The sequence below is a fragment of the Gorilla gorilla genome, chromosome 17, assembly GCF_029281585.2.
Source record: "Gorilla gorilla gorilla isolate KB3781 chromosome 17, NHGRI_mGorGor1-v2.1_pri, whole genome shotgun sequence".
Taxonomy (NCBI): Eukaryota; Metazoa; Chordata; class Mammalia; order Primates; family Hominidae; genus Gorilla; species Gorilla gorilla.
In genome coordinates, this window is record NC_073241.2 from 78154982 (window position 1) to 78167027 (window position 12046).

Genomic DNA, 12046 nt, shown 5'->3' on the forward strand with positions numbered 1-12046 from the left:
CACCTCGGCCTCCCAGGGTGTTGGGCTTACAGGTGTGAGCCACCGTGCCAGGCCCAAATTTATTTTTATAAAAATGCAAAGCAGTAGAAGCAGACATTGGAGGTCAAGATGAAAGGTAGGGCGACGATGAGGAACAGAGAGCCTTATCACACCCTGCAAAAGAGAAAGGAGATTTTCCTGGATGGTTTAGTCCTGCTTCCAGAAGGCCCTAAGTTACTGAATACTACGAGACACAGCATCGAAATAATAATACATGTTTCAATCCTGATTTCACCACCATCTTTCTGCTGGTAGGCATTCTCTTGTCATTTTAGAGTGTTTACATTTGTACTGGGATGCTCACAGCATAACTTATAAGGGCCTTTTAAGGACCAAGGCAAAGATAGATAGCAGAAAAATAAAGGGTTGAGCAGTTGAAATGGGAAAGAAGTGGTCCTGCCTTACTGTTACTGATCTCCCTCATTCCTGCAGTTCCGCAGCGGCTTCCTTACACGGTCCCAGCTGGTCCCGTGAAGTAGGCAGATGAGTGTTTTCGATTCCCATTTTATAGATGCGCCAAAGGCTGATCACCAGAAGAGCCAAGGTGAGGGTGAGCCCAGAAAGTGAGCGGGTCCTTCAGACTCCTCATCCCTGCAGCGCCCCAGGGAGCCAGCCAGTCCCACCAGCCAGACAAAAGGAGCAGCCAGCTGCCCCTGGGACTCGGCAGGCTGCCGGCAAGCCACATGGGCTTCCCGCTTCATCGGTGGAAACTAGGACCATGATGAAATACCTCAGATCAGGAGATTTCAGTGGAGTGGGCAGAAGGAGCGATGGTGCAGAATTTGGTGCTGTTCTATAAAAGGACCCATTATCATATGAGCAGTGTGTGTTGTTGGATCCCAGTTTCCCCCAGGCCAGTGAGGGGGACCCTGATAGGGGGACATATCAAGCATCAGGGTCAATACACTAATTGCCTGGGAACATTTTCAAACTACATACTAAAACAGCACACACATACACACCAATATTTTCAGAATTTGGGCCTTAGGGAGCCCCTCTTCTTACTGGTACATGTGTGCTATGCCTTGGATGGGTGCAAGAGAAAAGATGGTTGAGAGATGCCATCCATCACTCCTGGAACCCAGTACGGTGATGGCCATGGAGAGCTGTCATAAGTAGTGCAGAATTATTGTCTGGGGACAGCAGGCCATGCTGCTGTGCTCTTTTGCAATCTCGGGGTCTGCCATCTTGGCTGAAACAGCGCTGGCTGGCACATCTGCAACATGGGGCAGGGGCTCTGGCAAGTTGCTTGAATGTGGAACAGAATCCATACCATGGACTTGGGCTGCATTCTCATTCCTATGGACCTTAGGTACTTTTGCCTTCATAGGCCCCTTCTTCCATTTAAAAAAAATGGAAATATTATGACTACATTGGTAATAGAGACAAATATATTATTTTTATTAAAACATTTTCTCCCACCTAGAAGTTCATTTTTTTACCCCTGATTTTAAAAAAAAATTAAAACACCTTGTGGGCCCCTAAAAAACATTTTGTGGGCTCCTGTCTTAGTCCATTCAGGCATCTGTAACAAAGTACCATAGACTTGGTGGCTTATGAACAACAGACATTCATTTCTTAAAATACTAGAAGTTGGATGTCCCAAATCAGTGTGCCAGCATAGTCATGGTCTGGTGAGGGCCTACTTCCCAGTGGCAGACTGCTAATTTATTGGATCTTCATGGCAGAAAGAGAGTAAGAGACTTTGCTGGGGTCTCCCTTATAAGGGCACTAACCCCATTGATAAGGGCTCCATCCCTCTGACCTCCTCACCTCCCAAAGGCACCTCCTAATACCATCATATTGGGGATTAGGATTTCAACATATGCATTTAGGGGGACACAAAAACATTCCATCCATAGCAGCACCCTTTGTATATGCCTAACAGGTGTATTGGCCCTACCTGAGTGTCATCTGAGCTGGGAGTCCCACCTTTCTCTGCTGCCCACCTGATCTCTGGGTGACTCAAGGCTGGGGAGGGGGAGTGGTTCAAAAGCAGTCTTCCAAGGAAGCAGTTGGCCTGTGCTGGAAGCAGATGCAGTAGCTGCCTCTGCCCTGGACTGGCTGCCAGCCAGACAGCTCCAAGCGCCAGCCAGAGCAGCTGTGTTTGCCGCGCTAAGGAGGCTGGCCCCTGAGAGCCCGATTCATCACACAGCACTTTCTCCCCTCTGCAGCCCTTTAGCACACATTATCTGGTTACGGTCTCACCAGAGCCCCATGAAAGAAGTAAATACAATGCTTATATCCATTTCAAATCTAGAGAGAAACTGAGGCTTACAGAGCCATCCCATAGGTTTGAATGGGGCTTTATAGTCTTTAAGTATATGACTATGTTTGATCCTTATGACAGCGCTGCCAGGTGACATGTTTTTGACACCATTGTAAAGAAGGGAGACAGGCTCACAGAAGCAGAGTAACAATCCCATGTCATGGGACCTGTAGGCACAAAGACCAGGCCTCGAATTGCTGCCTTCTTAGTCCTAAGATGGGACTGGTGGGTGGGTATGGGGACCAGGCTGAGGACCCAGGCCACCTTTGTGCCTGAGTCCCCTGATCCAGGCCTGTGGAGTGCAGGTCTGTGCTTCCTGCTCAGTGTCCCATAATTCTAACTGGTCTCCATCCTCCCCATTCACTGGGCATCCCCTGGCTCCCAGGCAGAGTCCTGAGTCTCCTGCAACCCATGGGGGCATCCATTCCATGGATGGAATCAGTCCCAGGTGACAGATGAAGTCTTACAATATGGCCAGGCCAGGCATGGTGGCTCAAGCCTGTAATCCCAGCACGTCGTGAAGCTGAGGCAGGAGGATCACTTGAGCCCAGGAGTTTGAGACCAGCCTGAGCAACATGACAAGACCCCATCTCTACAAAAAAAATACATATTTTTTAACTAGCAGTCGTGATGGCACGCACCTGTAGTCCCAGCTACTCAGGGGGCTGAGGCAGGAGGATCACTTGAGCCCAGGAAATCAAGGCTGCAGTGAGCTGTGGTCACACCACTGCACTCCAGGCTGGGTGACAGAGCAAGACCTGTCTCTAAAAAAAAATAATAAATAATATGGCCAGGAGGCCAGGCATGGTGGCTCACGCCTGTAATCCCAACACTTTGGGAGGCCAAGGTGGGTGGATCACTTGAGGTCAGGAGTTCAAGACCAGCCTGGCCAACATGGTGAAACCCCATCTCTACAAAAATACAAAAAAATTAGCCGGGCATGGTGGCGCAGCCTGTAATCCCAGCTACTCGAGAGGCTGAGACAGGAGAATCGCTTAAACCCAGGAGGCAGAGATTGCAGTGAGCCAAGACCGTGCCATTGCACTCCACCCTGGGTGACAGAGCGAGACTTAATCTCAAATAATAATAATAATAATAATAATATGGCCAGGATCCCACAGCTGACCTGAAGCAGAGATGGTTCAAGGGTGATGCTCTGTCTCCTAGTCTCATCACCTGTGCCCAGGTCTTTCAAGTGAACCCCTACTTGGGTCCCACCTTGTGCTGGGGGTGCTATAAGGAAATAAGCAAAGGAGACAATGCCTTAACCACCTTGGCATGCTCAGTCTCCTGGGAGCTGGAATTCCCAGACAACAGACAACCTCTCATAGGCCTAGCCCAACTCTGGGTAGGTCCTGGTGCAGGGTCCCTGCCTGTGGCATCTGCTGTGCTACAGAGAGCCAACACCTGGCCCAGGCCTTCCAATGGGGACCATTCAGGGCTTGACAAAGCTTCACTTTCCAGCCCCAGAGAGGAAGGACCACCATTCCCCTCCCTTCCCAGAACAAATCGGGTGAAACCCAAATACCCACCTAGGCCTAAAAAGGAAAACTTCCAGTGGGAACCAAGACAGGCTAGCAAGGTGAAAAGAGACTTATTCTATAGCATTTCCCCCAAATAACAAAAGTGTGATCAAAGCAGGTGAGAAGCGAATTTTCAAAACACTTGTATGCATACACAGACCCTTGCAATTCTGCACACTCTAAAATCTTCCTTTTTGTGGCTTAGAATGTTTCAGCACTCAGTGGAGAGTTCTGCAGCCAGCAGTCACACCTACAGAGTTTCAAATCCGTGTAAACGCTGTGTCAGCCTAACCACCAGTGTGATTCTGTGTCATTCGGGGGCAAATGTTGATGTTTCTTGGGTAAGTGAAAGATTGTGCAGAGAGCTTCCGGAAGACCATCCTTAGGAGCTGAACTGAAAGAAGGCCTCTCAGAGGGGCCACAGCCTCCTTCTCCCTAATAGCCCTAATAGCCATCTATGCTCAATGGGACTCAATGTGTCTCGGGAGCCTGGAAGCCTTTTTCTGCCCCATTCCTGACATCATGCCACCTACACATCAGACACAAGGCACCCGGCCCACTCCATCACCTCCAGTTCCCAGAAATGTGCAGGGAGCTCAGGTCAGGGCTCTTGAATCTCCTGCTGACCCAGCAGAACATACAACGACACAAAGGCATCTCAAAGGCAAACAAAATGGGTGGGAGGGAGGCTCATGGCCCAGGCGCGTCATCAGTGCAGTCCTGTTCAGCCAGGGCAAGGCTCAGCCGGGTGCAGCTTAGAGGAAAAGAAGAAGTGCTGAGGCTGAGCAGGTGGGGAGGGACTGTGACTCATGAGGTGTGTCACCAGATTGGAAAGGGGGCTCAGGGTCCGTGTTGCCTAGCTACTGCCATGTCACTGTGTGACTAACAAGCCCCAAATCTCAGGAACTGCAACACAGAGGTTCACTGTTCCTGATCACAGGTCTGCAGATGGGCTGTCTCTGATCCACACCACGGCCTCCCTTTCTGGTGAGAAGGGGCAGAGCTCAGCATGCAGTGAGTCACAGAAGTTAGAAAGCACATGCCTTTGTCTACTGCCACCTCTTTCAGGAAGCTCTCCCTGACTGCTCCCTAGTCAGGGTTACAGATCACCCCTCTGGGCTCCTACAGCTGCCAGGGATGTTCTGCCACAGTCCTGCTCCCTGGGCATGGCCATTGGTGTGTAGATGGCAGATGCCTGCTGAGGATGAGCGTGACTTCGTCCCCTCTGTCTCCCCAGCACTGAGCCAGGGCCTGGCTCCAGCAGGTGCCCCATAAGCATGTGGGGGATGAAGGGAATGGTCCAGGTACTAAGGGACTGAGGGGCTTGGGGAGGGAAGAGCCAGCTGTGCCTGGAGCCACATACTCGAGGCAGGGCACTCAGGGCCAGGGAGGAATAGGGGGTGGGGCACGGGCAGGGCCTTCCAGTGGGGAGGGCTGGGGTTCCTCAGGGGCCTGATGTCTCACTGTCTAGAGAGGCCTGGAGGTGGGTGGGGAGTGCTCTGTGGTCATGGGTGCCAGAGTCTTAGCCAGTGCGGAGGGCACCTTCATGCCAGTTAGGAGGGGCCCTTCCTCCCTCCAGGTGCCCAGCCCTGCCCCAGAACCCTGGGAGCTGCCTCGGACCCATAGCTGGGCACCCTTGTGTAGGACACAACCTGGGCGCTGCGTGTGAGACTCTCTGGGTGTGGAGTGTGACTGTGTTGTGTGGGGGTGTGGGATGTGGTATATACGCACATGTGCAGGGAGCGGGGTATGTGTGGTTGGAGAGGGTTGTGTTGTGTGTTGTGTGGGGGTGTGGGATGTGGTATATATGCACACACGCAGGGAGCGAGGCATGTGTGGTTGGAGAGGGTTGTGTTGTGTGTACATGGTGTGAGAATGGAGAATTAGTGTGGTATGCGTGTGGTGTATGTGTGTGTGCTGTGTGTGGGTGTGTGTGATGTGGGGTGTGTGAATTTGTGCTGCACTTTGCAAGCCTCCCAGGCTGGGTGGCCTCTGTGCAGGGAGAGCTGGGAGGCCTAGCTGTGAGGGTGCCACGTCCTAGAACCAGAAACACAGGTGTCTCAGTGGCCAAGCCTTCGCCTGCCCCTGGGAGTGGGGCTGACACGGGGTCTGCAATGGCAGAGAACGGGCTGGAGGTCCCCAGTGGGCAGGCACAGCTGGCCTCCCCTCACGAAGGCCCTTCCTTCCAGAACTCTGGACTATCCCTTAGTTAGGGAGGGAACGGTCTGGACAGACTGAGCCGAGGAAAATATTCCCAGTCAAGGGATGCCCTCAGCTTGAGGCGCCTGGTCGGAGGCTCAGAAGAGATCCGGGGGAGAGGCCGGGTCCACACAAGGATGATGTTCTGGAAACCGGAACTGCCCAACGGTGGAGGAGGCCGCTTCCTAAGGGAGCAAAGCCCCACACCCTATGCCCTTGATGAGTTCCAGCAACGCTGCGGCACCCTCAGCCATGGTGTTGGAGGAATCTCCCCTTCATGGCGCAGGGCGTGGGTCAGAACACGACCCCACAGACCCCTCACCCTCCTGGGTTCTATAGAAGCAATGGGGATGCCGGGGCCACCTCCTTCTATCAATTGCACCTGCTGCCCCTCCCCAGAAGTTCCTCCATTGCTTTTCCCCAGTGGCCCCTCCAAATACTCCAGGATACCAGGATGTGGAAGGCAGTTTAAAGCCACCCTCGCATTTTACAGATGAGGACACTGAGGCCCTTACAGGGAAGGGACTCACCCAAGGTCACAGAGGTACAGCTAACACCACGGACACGCCTCGAACCATGCATCCACCTAAGCGCCCTCATCTCCTCACACCACGCCCGAGGTGGGACCTTCTCCATCTTACACAGGGGAGGACTTGGCCTGGGGTTGAGAGAGGCCAACACGGCCCAGGTCACAGCACTAGAAAGAGGGCAGGATTCTCACAGGGTCCCCTTTGCTACCAAGGCCCTGCTGCTGACCCTGACGCACACACTCGGTGTCCCACACACAGCGATGAATCAGATACATCCACAGAGAGAGGTAGGAATAGGTTTAGTGAGGCCAGGCAGCTCACTCAACTTCTTTGAGTCTCGGTTCATCTGCTGAAAATGGGAATGCACAATCCCATCTTGCTAGACTGTTTGGAGAAACAGTGCATGAGCTTTGAGTCCTCCACAAATGACGGCTCTCTTCCCTCTTAAACACAAGACTCGCCCGCCTTGCTGGGTCTGTCTGCTGCTGATTCTCTTGGGCAGTGGGTGTGCAGTAAAGCCTATCTGCTCTCCTGCTAGGACCCGCTGGGACTGGGGTCAGTGGACAGGTGTTGGTGTGGGGTTTGGCTGAACTTCTAAGCACTTTTGAAGCTGAGACTTAGGTTGCTGGCCTCACCATCCTCAGTGAAGCACTAACAAATGAGCCAAAGAGTCACCCACGAAATGCCCCACCAAGCACCCATCAGCTGACCCTGAACACCTGCTGGGTGCAAGACAGAGCTGAGCCCTGCCCTGGGAGATACAGAAGGAAGACACACCTGCCCTACCCTCAAGCCGAGTGTAGCCACTCTAATTGAAGATTTAAGGCCAGTCGCTGTCCAGGTCAATGCCACAGTCCCTTCCTGTATTCCCAGTGGGGAACCTGGCAGGCGGCGGAGAGGGTGGCATGTAAAGAAAAGCCCACAATAAGGTGTTCTGCTGACCACACACAGCTGCACCTTCTGGTGATGGAGTCGTTAATACCTGGAGAGGGGGCCACCCAGCGAGGCAGTGGCGTAGGGACCCAGTCTCCTGGTGGGGAGCTGACCCAGCACATGAGGTCGGCCTCAGGGTGGGCTGCCAGTGTGCAAACAAGTGCTGCCTGGGGTCAGGCAGACGACGGTCAAAGTCAGAGTCTCTTTATCAGAAGAAGACAGGAAGAATTAAGGGAGACATCTTCCTGCAGCATGCAGAATGGATTAAAGGGGAGAGGAACGGTGAGGAACAGCAGGAAAACCAGTTAATTGGCCAGGTGGGAGGCACCTCCATGGGGGAGGAAAACTAAAGAGGGTTCTGTGGGCTCTGATGTTCAGCCAAGGCCAGCTGTCTCCATCGCGGGCGCCTGGCATGGTGCAGAATGAGGCGTGACACAGACCTTCATTTTCTGTAGCTGTAATCTACCTCTTTAAATAGCAAAACTTTTTATTTTCATTTTTTGGTAGCAATCTTTCCACGGGGGATCCTCCACATCCCAAATTTCTCAGAAGTCAGCGTGTGTTGACTTCCTTGGTGACTCAGGTCCTTCTGACAAGGCTAATGAGTAGACTAGACTGCAGCACGGGGTTAGCCTCAGGATTGTCAAGGTAGACCCCATCTGCCTTGCTTTTTTAATTACTGGATCTGCATTTTACAATTGTTCTCCCTCCTCTGTCATCATAAAATTCTTCTTACTACTATCAGTATACCTGTGGTGGCCTGAGAAACTAAACCACCAAACTTACCCAAACTATTTGTCGAGTAAGAGGAAATAGGCCCTGAGTGAGGGCCTGAGGGGCATTTTCATACCAAAAAGCATGAGCTTTCCTGCGTGAATGGGGGTTCGAAGCCACCCATTGATCTGCTCAGAAACCATCTTTGCCTGCTTTCTCATCCCCAGTGACTTTCAAAAGTATGGGACCTGCCAGATAAGAAATGTTTTGCTGACCTAGAATTAAAGTTGTGCTAGTCCCTGGGGTCCTCCTGAGGGGCCCCTGAGGTTGGCTGGGGTTGGGGATGGGACTTATTCTAGTTTTCCAGGGAGGAAGGCTGAGCCTCAGAGGACCAGAATGGGCCAAGATCAGACAGTGAGTCAGGGTGAGTCGTGCGGCCTCGAGGCCACACCACACGTCTCAGCATCAGAGCTGGGCAGAAGGGAACTGGAGGCCCCTGCTCTCAGGGAAAGGGCACTGGATTGAGAGTTGGCAGAGAATTCTAGTCCTGCTTCCACCCCAACCAGCTAGGTGCTCATGAAAGTGTTCTTTGGGCCTCAGTTCCCCCATCTGTAAAAGAAGGACGGGTATGTTAGATTTTAAGGTGGGTTCTCTGTGATTCATTGATTGATTGATTGATTGATTGATTTTGAGACGGAGTTTCGCTCTTGTTGCCCAGGCTAGAGTACAATGGCAAGGTCTCAGCTCACTGCAACCTCCACCTCCCAGGTTCAAGCGATTCTCCTGCCTCAGCCTCCCAAGTAGCTGGGATTACAGGCACATGCCACCACACTCAGGTAATTTTTGTATTTTCAGTACAGACGGGGTTTCACCATATTGGCCAGGCTGGTCTCAAACTCTTGACCTCATGTGATCCGCCTGCCTCGGCCTCCCAAAGTGCTGGGATTATAGGTGTGAGCCACCACGCCTGGCCTTCTCTGTAATTCTTGAGTTGTCTTTGTTAATTAGCAGGAGAGGGAGGAAGGAAGGGAAGGAGCAGTGGGAGAGACAGATTTTAACAGCTGTTCTGCGTGAGCCCATTTTGGCCCCCAGATTCCCTCCATCCCCTAGTCTGTTCTCCTTTATGGAGTTCACTCCCCTCTAATCCAGTTTCTACCTAGGCTAACCCACCCAGGAGAGCTTTGAAATTTCAGTGGAGTCAACCACAATTCTACAGCCTTTGAGGAAAAGGCCTAATAATCACGATAGCCTACAGATGCAAAGCTCCTCCTGGGAGCACAAGGTCTTGCACCTCTTCATGTCCCTTGAGGTCCCATTCACAGGGACCGGCTGCAGGCCCAGGAGTGATTTGCCCGAGGGACTGGGCTGGGAGTCAAACCAACATGTGTAGACTCCAGAACTTTTGACTCTTCAGCTAGCTTTGTCTTTGGCACCTTCCATCTGTGTCCTGGGCCACATCTTCCTGGCTTCAGCTGTTTCTTTCTCTATCTGGCACTCAGGGCTCCCAGGCTGAAGGTCCTGATGCTTCAGCATAAGCCAAAGCATTCCCACCTGAGAGAGACCAGGAAGGAAGGACAAAACGAGGACCCATGGAGGACACCAGGCAGTGTGGCCCCTGCACCCACCCCACTAGCTGGACAGGCTACTCAGCATTGGTGACCCCTGCCTGCCTCCAGGTCCCTTTCCATTCCTGGTGACCCCAGGCAGAGCCCCCGAAGCCAGTATGCTCGCCAAAGCCCCATGCAGTTGGCTAGAGCCCAAGCCCTCCTTTTCTGCAGCGACTCCACCGGGCTGGGCTGGGGCTCGAGCTTGGCCACTTTCCTGGGCCGCTGCTGTATCGATTATTTTGGCTCCCTTTTTGCTGGGGATATCAATTTAGTGGGTTCCCGGGATGGCTGTGTTTTAACCTCTCACCCTGGTCTAGACTCTGTCGGCTCCCGCTGTCCCTGGGCCAGGAGGAGATGGAGGGCCCCGGGTCTCTCGGGCAAGCTCTGGAGCCGGAGGATTTCCAGGAACGGAGGCTGGGATCGCCTGGCGGCTCCACAGCCCCGCCAACCTGCCTCCCTTCAAACCAGCCGGTGAATTATTAAAGATGCAATTTCCTTTCATCTTTCCAGTAAAATCGCTCCCTGTGCCATGATCCACTGCTTTCCTGTCACTGGCCAGGCAGGGGCCTTGGCAGGACCCTCATCCACTCTATTCCCTCCCCGTGCCTGAGCCCTCCTAGGAGTCTGGACAGGACTGGCCCCTTCCTAAAAGGGTCCAGGAGTCTTAAGGTATCTGGGTGGGGCAGAGGAGACTTGGAATTGTAGAATATCGGAGCCCACCATTTCACAGCTGAAGGAAAACGAGCCCAGAGTGGGCGAACAACCAGCCCAGAGTAGCACAGCAAGCAGTTGGCAGAGCTGGACTGGAACCCAGGCCCGGTCTCCCGGGGTGGGGATACCCCCGCTCCTGCACCAGAGCAACCCTGGGAGTCCCAGCGCTGTCCCCTATGATGGCCCCCGAGACCCAGGCACCAGGGCCAGGAAGTTGGGTCAATCTGCTGCTAGATCGATCAGTTTTCGGGGTGATTTACAGTCTTTGCCCGTTATTTACCATCTAGTCTCCATCTCTGCAGCAGCGAGTTAGCCGAATGTAAAATCACAGTGATTACTGCCCTCTTGTCAGTATTCATTGTTTCAGGTTTATCAGTTACTACTGGTGATCATCACAGAGAGGCTAGTGAGAGGGAGCCCAGTGTCATCCTGGCCAAATCACTGGTCATGGTGCCTGAAGTTCTCCCTCTCAAAGCCTTGCTCCAAACCGGCCTTCTCCAGAGACCCCTTCCTTGAGTGGCCCCTAGAGAAGTTCAGATGCTCCACTTCCTCTTTTGCTCATCCAAGCTCTGCTGTGGCAGGGGCATTTGGAAAGCATCTGGGGTCTTCTGCAGATGTTTTGCAGCCTTGGAGACATCGTGCCCTGTGCCCAGCCCTGGCCAGCTGCTCTGGAGGCACCACATGACCACGGTGTCTCGGTCCAGGGCTCGAGGTCTGCCCAGGGTTCCCAGCCAGAGGGAACCCAGAGGGATCCTCAGACTGCAGCTCCTTCCCAGTTTGGCTGCAGCCCCCAGGCCAGGCTGCAGGGGAAGAGCCGGCCATCAGTGCTTTTCTCCATAACAGGACAGAAAGCCGCTGCAGACCAAAGGTTCCTCCAGGGACAGACAGGGAAAAGCTTGCGGGAGACAGCCACCCTCACTGGCCCTTCCTGTGGCGGGAACAAGCTCCACAGGCCTGCTAAGATCACCAGACCCTGACTCGGGCTGTGAGCCAGTTCATTGCCTACTGCCCACAGCTCACCGCAGCCAAGCCCAGCCTGGCCATGACCCCTAACGCTACCCACACCAGCTTCACATCCTGAGGTTTTCTGACCCCTCTCCCAAAAACCTCCTTGCTTCCCTCTGGCCTCTGAAACAGAGAACCTCCTTGCTTCTCTCTGGCCTCTGAAACAAGGGACCTCCTTGCTTCCCTCTGGCCTCTGAAACAGGAGACTTCCTTGCTTCTCTCTGGCCTCTGACACCCTCCTGTGCTCGGGTCCTTGCACCCGAGTGAGGGGCAGTACGGTATTGTGGTCAGTAGGCCAGGCTCCAAAGCCACACACCTGGCCTCCACCCCTCCCAGGCCATGTGGTGTGACTGCAGACAAGTCATTTAACCTCCCTGTGCCTCTTTTTTCTCATCTGTAAAATGGGGATGATGGCAAGAAAAGTAGTAGCCACTTCAGAGGGTCGTTGTAAATATTAAATGAGCTACTTCTGTAAACAGTTATAGAAAACGAAAACTACTCTATAACATCAGAAAG

The 12046-nt window shown here is 53.2% G+C and overlaps 1 long non-coding RNA gene across 1 annotated transcript; it reads left to right on the top strand.

Annotated features, from left to right (window-relative positions):
• The first annotated feature begins 4705 nt into the window (after window positions 1–4705).
• On the top strand, window positions 4706–9921 carry LOC129528406 (uncharacterized). The gene is made up of 3 exons (XR_008673685.2): window positions 4706–4818; window positions 8926–9043; window positions 9707–9921. It is a non-coding gene; the product is annotated as an uncharacterized lncRNA (long non-coding RNA).
• The last annotated feature ends 2125 nt before the right edge of the window (window positions 9922–12046 follow it).